Source organism: Otolemur garnettii, unplaced genomic scaffold (assembly GCF_000181295.1).
Source record: "Otolemur garnettii isolate 467f Iridium unplaced genomic scaffold, OtoGar3 scaffold00018, whole genome shotgun sequence".
Taxonomy (NCBI): domain Eukaryota; kingdom Metazoa; phylum Chordata; class Mammalia; order Primates; family Galagidae; genus Otolemur; species Otolemur garnettii.
In genome coordinates, this window is record NW_003852413.1 from 23,331,479 (window position 1) to 23,343,660 (window position 12,182).

Here is a 12,182-nt window from a genome sequence, read left to right on the forward strand (position 1 = left end):
CCTTGAGCCACAGGCACCACCCTTTAACTCTTTTTTTGAGCAACATAATTTAAGGGTGCTGCAGAAATTTAACTATAGGTTCAAGTGTGCCCATAATATAAAAAAAGGTTGAAAAAACACTGAGCTTCAACACAGGTATCAAGGTCCTGATGCACAACAGAATGGGTTGTCAAGGGCATGTTCAAGTTTTTAAACTGAAACTATTGAGCTATTTTGGATCATAAAGTTTCTTTAAAGTGCTGAATAAAATGGTGAGGACAGGGTGTTCATACATTACTACCTGTCTTAAAGTTGCTTTCAAACTCCTCAAGGGGAATATGTTTAATTTGAAACTCTCAAGTTCAGCTCTCCAGTCAACTTTCAAATGAGAGGAATGTGTTTTGTTCTTTTGCAAGTGAATTTATCCATAAGAAGAAGGAGCCGGTGCCTGCGTGCCCAGGGATTTTCACCCGCAGATTTTTGAGCCACAGATTTCATAGAGTTGTTTTTGTCTTTCTGGCCTCAAGGGACTATGAACAGAAACAGCAAGAAGGCTAGAATGGGCATCCATCCTCACAGAGATTAGAAACAAGATTTCCAGCAGGCAGAGCAGAGGAAACAGTTAAGACTTGAGGCTGTCAGGAAAGTGGTCTCAACTTGCTTAATGACTTCACAGAATTAGCCTTCAAACAAGAGGAGACAAAGTAATGAATGTAAATCACCCCAAAGGGAGTTCAAGTAATATTATCCAATTAGCTTCCTCGAGTGACAAAATACTGCAAGCAAGAAATCAAGTTCTCAGATACAATACTTAGATAACAGAGAATATTGAGTGAGCCCTTTTAAAAACAATTTACTCATTTGTAATATCAAGATCAACATGAAATAAGAAAATGAAAAGAAACGAACATTGAGATAACATACTTCAGCCCCCTTTTTTATTAATGTTAGCACTTAAATGGCATGTAAAGGACAAACCCAGGTTGTATTACACAGAGCTGTCCCATGTAAGAAACTTGGACTCGTAGAAAGAGGGAGTGGTGAAGCCTTTATTCTGCTGTGTGAAGCCCAAGGAATGTGAAATCTCATAACAAAATGCTAATAGAATGCACACCGCACAGTTGAGACTTGCTTTGTAATGACACGGTAAAGTTGGGCAGTGTCCAAAATCTATAGCACTAAAACAAATCACAGGTATAAAAGTCACATTGCCATAGCTATTTTTTATAAAAAGGAAAAAGATTACGAAAAAGTATTATTATAATACCCTCGAAATAGACACCTGTAAAATACAACAGAAAAAAAACCTACATTGACTTCCACATAAATATGTCGGGAAATCATTCACAACTTTCAGGAGAATTTTGTTATCCTTCTCAAAAGGGATGCAGGGACCAGCCAGAAGTGGCAGAGCGGGGACGATCTCAAGCTCAGTCCAGACACGCAGGTGGGCTGGTGGCTGGAACAACTTGTCATTTTGAAGACAGACACCTTCTCCCAACCTCCCTACCACAAAACTTGTCCAAAGTTCTGGAAACTGTTTTTAAGAAAGTGCACCAGAAGTAAGTTATAATATAGAATTATAATATGGATGTTCTAAGAAATTCCAAGAACAAGGCTATGTATGCAGTTTGAGAAGCTAATAAATAGTCATCACAACTGCAGGGAGAGAAATTATCTCAGGGACTTGCCCATTTCTCATAATTTGACAACAACTAATACCTGTTAGATTCCTTAATGCTTGTGGACACAGATATTTGATGGATGTAGAAGGGTATTTGTTGTAGTATTTTCTAAAAGGGTAAAAACATAGAAACAGCCTGAATGTCCATTAATAAAGAAACAATTAAATCGACTATGTGTAGCTAAACAATGGGGTACATATTATAACAGAGCCATAAAAAAGAATGCAGTAAATATTGTATATTAACCGGGTAATTTATCTATGCTATTTTGTTATGTGAAAAAAGCAAAATGCAAAGTTAGTGCACATAATGTGTTTGTGTAAATAATAAAAAGAGAGAGAGAAACCCATTACGTATTTGCGTGCGTTTGTACTGGCATAGAGTAACGTACCCACAAGCAGTAATTGCCCGGCTGGCCTGGTTCAGAACTGGGGAGCAGAGGAGAAAGACTGCTCTATTTTTCTTAATACGTCTGTCAATTGCTTGACCCGGGTCTAGGAAATCGGCATTGCCTTTGAACTTAAAAACAATTTAGAAAAAGTGCAGTTGTATGCGGTGCTACTCATGATGTAAAAGCCTTATATGAATAAGTATATATTAGTCTAAATAGATGTTTTGTTTTGTTTTGTTTTTGTAGTTTTTTTGGCCAGGGCTGGGTTTGAACCCACCACCTCCAGCATATGGGGCCAGCGCCCTACTCCTTTGAGTCACAGGCGCCGGCCAATAGATGTTTTTATAAGTGATGTCAAGCATAATAATTTTTTGAGCAAATGAAAGGAAGAAGAGGAGGAAGAGAAAAATTAGAAGGATAAAAGGAATTCACGCACATATTATATACATAAATACTTTGTATCTGTATGCTTTATTTCATTAAACCACAAACCCTGTGATGCAGGTATTACTATTTCTATTTTATAGATGAGGAAAATGGCAAGCCTGGGAAAGAAGTAGAAGTCAAAGTCCCATCTTCCTAATTCTAGAAACTGGAAGTCCACTCTACCAATGTAAGTGAAGTTCTACAGTTTCATATCCGAAACCCACAAGGTCTCCTAGTTCTGTATAAAGTACTAGATAGATAGATGATAGATAGACAGATAGACAGATATCCATGTTTTCAAAACTGTTTCTCTCTCAACAAAAGTAAACTGGCAGGCTTCAACATTTTCAGAACAGTTTTCTATCTAGGAAGACAACAGAAATCTGTTGAAGTTGGAGACCAGAAGGGCTGACACAGGTGACCCTTGGCCCCAAGTTCAGGTGGAAAGCAAGCTACCAAGTGCCCCTGTGGCCATTAAAACAGAAGCTGGATTTCGAGTCAAGGACAAAACCAAGGGAAGACCAGCTTTCTGAGTAGGACAGGAGCAGGGGTGGGGCAGGAGATGAGAGGCGAATATTTCACTGAACTCTCAACTTTGTACATACAAAAAGTACACACAATGTGCGATCGGAGCAAGAGCCGTTCTAAACATTTTATAACAATCAAGTGGTAAGAAGAGGTTCTATGAAGGATTGCATTTAAAAGTTGAGATATATGAATGTATCAATATGTTTGTGTATGCATGTGTATACGCAGATATATACACAGAGACAGAGAGAGAATTATAACCATAGTTTCCAAGCATCTTTTCTCATCCTTGAAAAACCTCTACTGCTACAATTCAAAACTGATTAATGCCCAGAAGGTACTGAGCTAGTGGAAAGAGCTGTTTCAGAGCTATCACAACTTCTGCCAATCAATTCTAATGCCTTCCTCTTTAGAAACACATGCAGCTTTTAGCCTTACTCATTGCTGGCAGCTATCTGTAAATAAATTACTTCAAGTGATTTTTTTATGAGTTTGTCTAAGCCCAAGAAGCCAGATTTTTTAATCTCCATGACGGGTTTTATGAAAATGAGGGCTTTGTTGCACCATTTCAAGGTGAGGTAATTTTGCTCTCCCCACTGAATGCTCCATACTCAAATTTTCCGTTAAGATCCAGTATCTCATGGCAGTGCCCATAGCTAAGTGAGTAGGGCACCTGCCACATACACCCATGCTGGCGGGTTTGAACCTGGCTGCAACAACAACAAAAAAAATAGCTGGGCGTTGTGACGGGCATCTGTAGTCCCAGCTACTTGGGAGGCTAAGGCAAGAAAATCACGTAAGCCCAAGAGTTTGAGGTTGCTGTGAGCTGTGACACCATGGCTCTCTACCGAGGGCGACATAGTGAGACTCTGTCTCAATAATAATAATAATAATAAAAGATCGAATATCCTTGTTTGGTGATTTCTATCACAACCATAGCAATATGAAGGTCTGCAAAAGGCTGGCATTGCATTTCTGCCCTAACTTTGCTCAAGAACCTGCTGTAGCTCCCCATTTCTTCTAAGACACAAATCAGCAATCCCTAGTCAGGCACAAAAGGCCTCCCAAGCACCTACTCCCATCTCCCTTATATAGTTTCATTTCCTCTCCCTACCTCACAGACCCAGGTCTAACCTGTAGGCCCCTCTGCTAAGAAGCCTCCCCAGCCACACATGGCCCTCTGAACCCCATATGTAGTATGCAGAACAATGGCTTCCCAAAGAAGTTCATGTCCTAATCCCTGGAGCCTGTGAATATGTTAGGTTACATGGCACGGGGGAATCAGGGTTACTAACCAGCTGACTTCAAAATAGAGAGATTAGCCCAGGGAGCCCAATGTGATCACAATAGCTCTTTAAAATGGAAGAGGAGGCAGAAGTGGTCAGAGGGATGGATATGAGAAGAACTTGCAGGCAGGTGGCCCTGAGTTGAGGCACTGGGGCAACTGATCTACAGAATTGCAAAATAAATAGATTTGCCTTTTTGAAGCCACTACGTGGTCATTTGTTACAGCAGCAACAGGAAACAAATACACTCACACAGAGAAAACTACACCAGAGGCCAAAATGGCCTGGTTCCCAAGCCCTCTGATGAGCCCTTTAACTTTCTTAGCCTCTATTTCCTGATCCATCAAAACAGAACAGTAGCACAGCCCCCAGGCTTGTGGGGGGTTGGGAATGGCTGACTAAAGGGCAGACCCTGTGGCTCTGATCACATGTGTGGTGGCACAATCATTTTGTTTGAAGACAAGTGTTAATGTCTTCCCAGGTCTTCTCCAGATTAAAAATCCCAGCTCCCATTTAGTGTTATTTCTTGTGTTTTTAATCATTTTATGGGAAAGGCCTCATCTTCATAAATAGGGTATTAGCATCCCAGGGCTGGGACTGTCTTCATCACGTCTTTTGAGGAAACTCATTCCTACTATTGATGATGATAATAGCTATGATAATTCCAGTGGTTCTTGACTGACGTCAATTTTGTCTCCAGGGTACATTTGTCATAGACTGGAGACTTTTTGGTTATCACTACTGAGGGATGCTACTGGCATCTAGTAGGCCGGGGTCAGGGGTGCTACTAAGTGCTCTTCAATGCACTGGACAGTCACCTACCGCAGAGAATCATCTGGCCTCAAATGTCAGCAGTGGGGAGGCTGCAAAACCACCGGTGTATTCAGATGTCCCATTTGTGGGTATGAGAGGCTGGTTTAGAACACTCTGCATCTGTTAGCGCTAAACCTTGCAACAACTCTGCATGCAGCCTTAACATGCAGAAGATAACCACTTAGGCTCAGAGAGGTCAAGGAACTTGTGCCAAATCACACAGCTAGAGAGAGGCTGAGCCAGTACCTCACAGGAGTCCCCTGTCTACTCTCAAAGCCAAGGAGGGCCCTCCTGACTGTGCCTTCCTCCTACACATTATGGACTGTCACAGCTGACCTCAGCAGCTGTGACAACCCTTGCTGATGAAGACCTGGGGACCCAGGCTCATGCCATTACACCACACTCTGGCTGCCCAGCCCTGTTCCTGGACAAAGAAGAGACAGGCCGGGGAGAAAGGGATGCCCAGCAGATTCTTTTTACTTCAGTGACATATGTTTGACTAAAGGTGGGTGACAACATTTCCCAGGACACCCTGTGATATAAATATTTCCCTCTCTAGGCCAGAATGGTGGCTCATATCTGTAATCCTAACACTCTGGGAGGCCAAGGCCATACATCCTTGAGCTCAGGACTTCAAGACCAGCCTGAGCAGGAACAAGATCCCATCTTTACTGAAAATGAAAAAATTACCTGAATGTTATAGTACCAGCTACTCAGAAGGCTGAGGCAGGAGGATCACTTGAAGAATCTGAGGTTACAGCAGATAGCTAGGCTGGTGCCATGGCACTCTAGTCTGAGTGAGACTCTGTTTCAAAAAATATCTATCTATCTATCTATCCAATACCTATCTATCTATCTATCTATCTTTACCCCTCGAGAGCTCCGGGAGGACCCAGGTCTGCAGGCTCCATCCTCAGAGTGAGGAGCCAAGGATGGTGGGGGGTGTTAGGGAGAAATCTCCCCCCCGCCCCAGGGCTGACCTCACTCGTGTCTCAGAGTGCTGGTGGGAGGGAAGTATTACCCATTTGGCAAAAGAGGAAACTGAGGTTCAGAGAAGAGCATCACACAGTGGGGAGCCCAGTGTCTCTGCCTTTTCCATCTCCCCAGGGAGCCTCCCTGGAAGTTTCCAGGAAAAGCCGGTGAGGTGGAGCAGTCAGAAAAGAGGAGAGAGCAAGGGCAGTGCCAGGTGGGGACTAATCCAGAATCCTGGATGCCCCCTCCTGGTGTCTCTGTCTCTCAGGCCCACTTCTGACTCTGCCTCTCCCCGGGGACATACTCCTTCCCTCTGTCTCTCTTTCTTTCCCTGATTCTTTTACCCTTTCTCTCTTTTATCTCTACCTCTCTCTCCATCCCTCTCTGCCTCTGTCTCTCCCTGTCTGTTTCTCAGTCCCTATCCTCTGTCTCTCCTTGTCTGTTTCTTGGTGTCTATCCTCCATCTCTCTCTGATTCTCTTTCTCTGTTTTTCTCTCCTTCTCTGACTCTTTGTCTCCATTTCTGTTCCTCCCTGTGTCTATCTCTGATGCTTTTGCCCCATCTGTTTCTCCTTCTATCCCTGACTCTATCTCTGTTTCTAGCTCTCTGTGTCCTGCTGATTCACTCTGTCGTTCTCTGCCTTTTGTTTCTGTGGCTCCTTCTCTGTCCCTCTCTGTCTCTGATGCCTTCTCCCTGTCCATCTCTCCATCTCTGTCTCTCTGCAGTCCTATCTGAAGGTGACAGAGCTGGGGTCCCTGACACTGTGGGACCCAGTGTCTGCAGGGAGGGTAGGCCCATGTCTTATCTGCAGACTCCTGGACTGGCAACCAGAGGTCATCAGGGAAAGGTGGGGCAGGAGTAGGGAGCAGGAAGTGTTCAGTAAGAGCCCCTGCCCCAGAGACCAGCCAGCTGTGCCCTTCAAGCCAGTGCAGTTAACTTCCAAATAGAATCTCAGCCTGCAGCTTTATCCTGAGCAGCCCTTTTCACATCTCCCAGTCTCAGTTTCCTCATCTGCAAGATGGGGACAGCAACCCCTTCCTCTCGGGGCAGGCCAAGTTGCTTGAGAGCTGGCATAGAGGAAGCCACTGGCAGATACACTTGCAAAACAGTGGAGGTCATGCTTGACCCTGTCCCTCGCCTAGGGGTGGACTCCATGGCATTTAAATATTTGGCGAACAAGAATAAATTCCACAGGTGGCAGAATGATCTTAAAAACCTTCTATTTGCACAAGAACTGGCCACACTGGCACCAAGACCCTGGAGGGTGGGTGAAGTTTATTTTTCTCTACAGCTTCAACGTAGCAAACTTAAGGAATAACTGGTAAGCATATGCTGTATCTGCAACATACATATGAAAGGCATAAAATCCCACTACACAAAGAGAATTCTTACCAATGAATAATAATACAGGGATATTAACCCCAAAATGGGCAAAGGCTATGAACAGTTATTTCACAGATGAGTGAGAACTAATCAATAAATGAAATTTATTTTTTCATAAAAAGTAAATTAAAATATTTTATCTCACCATATGTCAAAATAAAATTTTGGTAATAGCTGTCATTCATTCATTCAATCAATAATCATCGAGCCTCACCCTATACTAAGTAGTATCAACGTTATTATGAGAATAATGATGAACAAAATAGACAGTTTCTAGATTCACAGTGTTTATAGTCTAGTAATGTAGACAATTACTAAAAACATAACCACACAAATATATGTAATTATAAACATAACCACACACTATGTAAATGCCAGTGAGTGCAAATCCAGCGATTGGATCTTCATCACAGATTATAATAGGATCAAAGAACACCTCTTTGAGTAAGCTGCTCTAGCTTAAATATGAAGGATGAGTTGAAATGAACTAATGAAGTGATGGTGGGAAGGGGAAGACAACTTTTAAGGCAGAACAAATTCACATGCTCAAGTCCTCAGATATGTGACATTTGGGGAAACAAGATTAGCACAACCAGAAAGGAGGAAATTCATGTAAGAAAAGCTTGAAAAGACAGGGGTAAGAATACGCAGTGGACTATGTCAAGGACTTTTGCTTTTACTTAAGCTCAATTAAAAGCCATGAAATTATGTAAAGCAGAGGAATATGATTGGAATTGCTTTATACAAAGCAGGCTGACTTCTGTGTAAAGAAAAGATTTGGGGACATGGACATAGTGTAGTCGTGGCAAGATCTCAGGATAGAAATCATAATTTGGACAATATTAGTGTTAATGAACCCCCAGCGCCAGGGGGCCCATGTTGCTCCTGCACAGGACAATTACTGAGACAACTAGGATCGAAAAGGAAGAAAGGATTTCTCGCAGGAGAGATGCATCTGCCAGGAGGGGCAGAGACTGCCTGGGATCCAACTCCCAGAACAACAGGGTCAAGGGGATTTTATGGAGGTGAAAATGAATAAGGCACGAGGGGAGTGAACGTTATTGCGTGTTGGGCTGGAGTCCAGAGCATGCAAACACAGCGAGGAATCATGCTAGTACATATGTCCCATGAAGAAAAAATGGTGGATACATCCCTCCCGGGGCAGGGATTTTAGTATTATAATGGGGTAGAGGTTAATACTGGTCATTTTTTAAAGCCTTATATGCAGGCTCAGTGGGTCCTTGGGCACCATCAGGGGTTGGGCACCACTTGTCCTTCCTGGACAAACAGGTGGTGTAAGGCTCTGTAGTTATGTCCTGGCTGCAAGGAGGTTCTGCCATTCCTGGGAAAGAAACTCAGAAGGGAATGCATTAGTGCAACAGAGAGTTACAAACTCTTTGTCAGCAAACTTAACGAGCCTGGGAACTTGAAACATAAGAGAACTATAAAAAATCATAATGTCTTTTTGCTTTTGGAGTCGGTTACCCTAGTAGTGAAGGTTAAACACATATACAATCAGTCTCAATGTGTTTCAAAACAAATTCATTGTCTTTGAGGACAGGGATGTGTCCGGCTTTGTGTCCCAGACTTCCTGGCCCATGTGCCCAGGACAGGGCTCCGCACCACGCTGGGAGGAAGTGAGCTCCTGGTCGTTTGGACCCCCCTTTCCAGCGTTTGGGGTGGCCGAGTAGAGTCTGGGCCACGCCACACGGAAATGTATTCAACTCGGGCCACTGTCCCGATGCGCTGTGAGATTCTGCTTATTATCGTCATCTGCAGCCAAAGGGTTTCGATGCAAGCGCTGACTCCCCAGTCGGTCCTGGGAAGTGTAGTTGGATAGTGGCCGCTGTAGGCTCAGGCGCGCCGCGGTCGGCTTTGGGCAGCCCGGTTGTCCGCAGACGGCTTCGGCTCGGGAGTCACAGGAGGGCGGAAACCTGCTCCCTCGCCCCTGCCCCGCACGGAGGCCGCGGCGGTTCTGGGCAGTGTAGCCGTCGGCGGTCGCACTCCGCGTGTCCTGGAGCTGCGGCGTGGCCGCGGGGCCCTCGGGAAGTGTCTCCCTCCCGGAGGCCGCGGGCGCCCTTGGGCAGTGGAGTTCTTTGCGGCCGGCGGCCTGGCGCGGTCCTGGGGGCGCAGCCGGGGGTCCCCGTGCGGCGGGCCGGGGCAGGAAAGGGCACCGCCTCGGGTAACCGGAGCGCGGCCGGACGGCGGGGGCGGTCATCCCGGGAGGAGCCTGGAAACACTTGGCAAATAGCCCCGATGGAACCTGCCGTCCGGTGGCCACGGTTACGTGAGATGGTGCTGGGGAGGCAGGTCGGGGTCACGGTCCCCTGACCCAAGGTCTGGGCGCTCCGGGCACTCCAGCTTCCCTGTGTTGGTGGCGACTGCGGGAACCCCCAGCTCGAGGGGACTCGGGCCCCTGTTCACTCAGGACTCCTTTCTCTCCGTCAGGTCTGCCGTTTTCCACTCTCCTGCCCTCTGCGGTCCCCTCTGTGAGCCACGTCTCAGGTGAGCTGATGTTTCCTCTTTTCTTAATGAAGCCAGCCTTACTTTTCAGGACTCCTGGATATAGGCTTGCTTTCTCCTGAAACTCCCCACCTGGCAGAATCCCGAGACTCTGCCTCCTACTCTTCCTCTCCAGGTGCTGGTGCTTGAGAAGACAGAGAGTTGACAGGAAGGGGGTTTCTGCCCTGGCAGGCGTATTTTACGGTCAGAGAGCAGGGGGACAGCTGTTACATCGCCTCAGCTTTTCCCTAACATTAGAATGAGGAGCGTTTTACTTTATGTCGCTCACTCTAGCTGCCCTTCTTTTGCGTGTGTATGAGACAGAGTCTCACTCTGTCGCCCTGGGTAGGGTGCCGGGGTGTCACAGCTCACAGCAACCTCAAACTCTTGGACTTAAGCGATTCCCTTGCGTCAGCCTCCAAAGCAGCTGGGAATACAGGCACCCGCACAACGCCCGGCTATTTTTCTTTTGGGTTGTAGTTGTCAATATTGTTTGGCAGGATTTGGGCTGCATTTGAACCCGCCAGCTCCTCTGTATGTGCCTGGCACCCTAGCTGCTGAGCTACAGGCACCAAACCACCCTTCATTCGTTTCTTTAAACTTTTTTTGTTTTTACTCAATATTTGTTTTCTCTTTCTTTCTTTCCTTTTCTTTCATTCTTTCTTTTCTTTCTGTCCTTTCTTTCCTTTCTTTCTTACTTTCTTGTTTTTTTGTGACAAAGTCTCAAGCTGTTGTCCTTGGTAGGGTGCTGTGCTGTCACAGCTCACAGCAACCTCAAACTCTTGGGCTCAAGGTTGGGTTCTAACCCGCTAGCCCCAGTGTATGTGGCCAGTGCCCTACCCACTGAGCTACAGGTGCCACCCTCAATATTTATTTTCAACACCCCCATCGCAGTGTGATTCAGGGACCAGCAGCATCAGCATTACTTGAAAATTTGTTAGCAACGAAGATTCTTAGGCCTCTGCCTACTTGCCCTGGGGATGGAGGCTTGTTTGCTGTCTATGGTGAATGTATTCTACTTTGTAAGCTTTCTTACTCTGTAAGCCACCTTTCTCTTCCTCAAAAAAACTTTATTTCACCCTTGTCTTCACAAAGAAAAGAAATGAAGATTCCTGACCCCTCCTCATTCCTTCGGAATCAGAAAGTTTGGGGCTGTGGTCCAGTAGTCTGTATTTTTGCAGTCTCCCTAAGTGATCCTTACACATGACCATCTTACATCTGGGAGAGTCGGCAGTGAGTAAAACACAGAACTCACTTTTCAGACATCACATTAAATTCCTTCAGCAAGGAACACTGATTATTTTTACTCTAGCTAGGGCTAAATGTGTGGCTGGTGATTGGGCTTCAAAGAGGTAGGGAAAACAAACAAGGGTAATCACTCCACATGAGTCCCTCAGTTTTAGTTCTACTTCTTGGTCCAAAGTTTTTCCTACTCATCTCCAAATTCAGAGCTGAGTTTTGTTGAGAAATTTGATTTCCATCTCTGCTGCGGATCTGACTGTTTGCTGTAGGAAAGAGCTGCCTTTATTAGTCAACAGTGTTTTCCTGCTTATTTTTTAAGTTTGAAAACTGTAAACTATAACTTTGCCATACATATGGGTTTGCTGTTAGTTTGGGGGTTTGTGGGGGGTTGTTTGTTTTTGAGACAGAGTCTGACTCTGTTGCCCTGGGTAGAGTGCCATGGTGTCACAACTCACAGCAACCTCAAACTCCTGGGTTCAGGTGATCCTCTTGCCTCAGCCTCTGGAATAGCTGGGACTACAGGCACCTGCTACTACTCCTGGCTAATTTTTCTATTTTTGTAGAGATGGTGTCTTGCTCTTGCTCAGGCTATTCTCAAACTCCTGAGGTCAAGTGATGCATTTGCCTCAGCCTCCCAAAGTGCTGGGATTACAGGCATGAGCCACCATGCCCCGCTGGTTTGGGATCTTTTAAATTTCCATTCATGCCTTATAAGTTCTGTCAATCACTCAAGTGGTGCAAAACAAGGGGTTATTTATTATTTTCCCTAGTCCTGAGAGAAAAAGCTTTAGGTTACATTCCTTTGCTGGGAGATCCATATAGTTTATCTCTTTTGCTCTGTAACATTGCTAAAGTTACCACTATGTTTTACAGCTGGGTGGCGCCTGTGGCTCAGTGGGTAGGGCACTGGCCTCATATACCAAGGGTGATGGGTTCAAACCTGGTCCCGACCAAACTGCAACCAAAAAAAAAAAA